We start from the raw sequence: 2,500 nt of genomic DNA, 5'->3' as shown, positions 1-2,500 counted from the left end.
GAGAGAGAGAGAGAGAGAGAGATAGAGAGAGAGAGAGAGAGAGAGAGAGAGAGAGAGAGAGAGAGAGAGAGAGAGAGAGAGAGAGAGAGAGAGAGAGAGAGAGAGAGAGAGAGAGAGAGAGAGAGAGAGGAGAGAGAGAGAGAGAGAGAGATAGAGAGAGATAGAGAGAGATAGAGAGAGATAGATTGATAGATAGAGAGAGAGAGATGGAGAGAGATAGATTGATAGATAGATAGAGAGAGAGACATAGATAGATAGATAGATAGATAGATAGAGAGAGAGAGAGAGAGAGAGAGAGAGAGAGAGAGAGAGAAAGGGGGGGGGGAGCCAGGGAGGGAGAAACAGGGAGAGAGAAGGAGAGAAGGAGAGAGAGGGAGAGATAAAGAGAGAGAAGGAGAGATAAAGAGAGAGAGAGAGAGAGAGAGAGAGAGAGAGAGAGAGAGAGAGAGAGAGAGAGAGAGAGAGGGAGAGGGGAGAGGGAGAGGGAGAGGGAGAGAGAGAGAGAGAGAGAGAGAGAGAGAGAGAGAGAGAGAGAGAGAGAGAGAGAGATGTTGAGATAATTAGATATTAGGATAGAGAAGAGGAAGAGAGGGGAGAGAGAGGAGAGGGGAGAAGAAGAAGAGAAGAGAGAGTGGAGAGTGAGAGGGGGGGGGAAAAACAGGGAAGGGAGGGGAAAAACCAAGGGAGAGACCGGGAGAGAGAGGGGGAAAAGGAGAGAGAGAGAGAAAAAATACACACAAACAAAATCACACACACAAAAAAACAGAAAAAAATAAAACAACCCCAAAACCCCAAAATTTGGGAGACAAAATAAAAAATAAACAACCGAAAATGCTTTACCCCTTTAAAACAATCCCCCCCCCCCAACCCCTCCCCCACCCCCCCCCCCCCCCCGGGCATCCCAACCCGGTCGGGGAACACGCGGGAGGAACAATGAGGAAGTGACCCGCCGGGCAGAAAGGCCCCGGATGAAGACTCCACTTGCGGAAACCATGTCGGGAGACAGAAAATGGCGGCTGCCCAATGGACCTCCGGAAGACGCTGGTTTGTCTACTGGCCGCCGAGCCTCGTGTTCTACCCTTTTGTTCAGGGAATTTTAGCCCCTTGGAAAGGGTTTTTCTATGTTTGTTATTATTTTTTACGTTCACGCCCTTGCTGCTTGCTGCGGGGATCGCCGCTATCGGGTTTTTTTTTTTTTTAATCATTCTTATCGTTGATCTCGCTAAACATTTGTCATCTTCAAACGTCCAATCCCTCTCCGCTTTCAAACATACTAATCATATTCTTGAAAATTATTATGATTATCAGCATCGTCTTTTTCATTAAAATTATCTAATTATCTTTCATCACATTACTATTACAATTATATTTATCATTAAACCCAAAAAGTCACCCAAACATTTTATCATCGATATCTGCACCATCCTCATCATTGTCATTTTCATTATCATTCTCATCGTCAATATTTTACGAAAATGATATGATTTTCGGTTTTTCCCTCGTCATAATCATTAACATGTCACCATCAAACAAGTCATTATCCCCCGAATTTTGATTGATGGTCATCATTATCCTCATCATTAATACAATTTTACAATTCAACACCCCCAATGAAACGTTATAATAAAATAATCCCCTATCATCATAACCAATCATTCCTCAATTTAAAATTATTCCACCACCTTTTATGTCAGCTCACAGTGAAGTGATTATGTTTTTATTTTTTATTTTTTTAAGTTTTCAATTTCCATGTAAGGACTCGAACGTTCTATCTTTTTTTTTTTTTTTTTTTTTTTTCTTTTTTTTTTTTTTCTTTTTTAATCATTCCTCGCTATATTTATCTAAGGAGACGAAAATGTTTGCCTGATATAATTCCAATCATAGCCAAGTGTGTGTACAGTCCCTGGGAAAATAGATGTATCTAATGTTCACTTATATTGATCTTTCATCCCGTGATGTCTGAGAAGTAACTTATATCACAAACTGTATAAGTAATAATATTTGGAAGACTTTATAATACGAACACAGGTACTTGATATTAACGATCAGAAGGGCTTTATAATACGGACACAGGTACTTGATATTAACGATCAGAAGGACTTTATAATACGGACACAGGCATTTGATATTAAAAAGGACGATTTCTTTCAATCGCAATCAATTTACCTGTCCTGCAATAATTATGTATTTATTTTCTAGATCGGTATAGCTTTTTAAAACGTAAACGGTTAGTACTTGTTAGTATTACATTCATAACCGATTCAATAATCTTCTAATGAAGCAGTATGCGACTTTTATAATCCAATTCACATCCATTTTCATTGCGAATTTCAATGCATTTTCAACGACTCGCAATGCATATAATTCAAATACCTCTTTTCTCTCACAAAAAAAAAAAAAAAAAAACCAAAAAAACCAGACACTGAATCTAAGGTGGAAAAACAACCCTACCCCAAAATTACCCACTGGGCCGGAAGGAGTGGACAAATTGCCGGTTAGC

The 2,500-nt window shown here is 39.8% G+C and overlaps 1 protein-coding gene across 1 annotated transcript in view; it reads right to left on the bottom strand.

Moving 5' to 3' along the window:
- Positions 1 to 2,500, bottom strand: part of LOC125024913 (rap1 GTPase-activating protein 1-like) — a 711,333-nt gene that overhangs the window by 523,185 nt on the left and 185,648 nt on the right. The gene's annotated exons all lie outside the window — the stretch shown is intronic.

Source organism: Penaeus chinensis, chromosome 4 (genome assembly GCF_019202785.1).
Source record: "Penaeus chinensis breed Huanghai No. 1 chromosome 4, ASM1920278v2, whole genome shotgun sequence".
NCBI classification, from domain to species: domain Eukaryota; kingdom Metazoa; phylum Arthropoda; class Malacostraca; order Decapoda; family Penaeidae; genus Penaeus; species Penaeus chinensis.
This window is presented reverse-complemented; position numbering and strand designations above follow the sequence as displayed.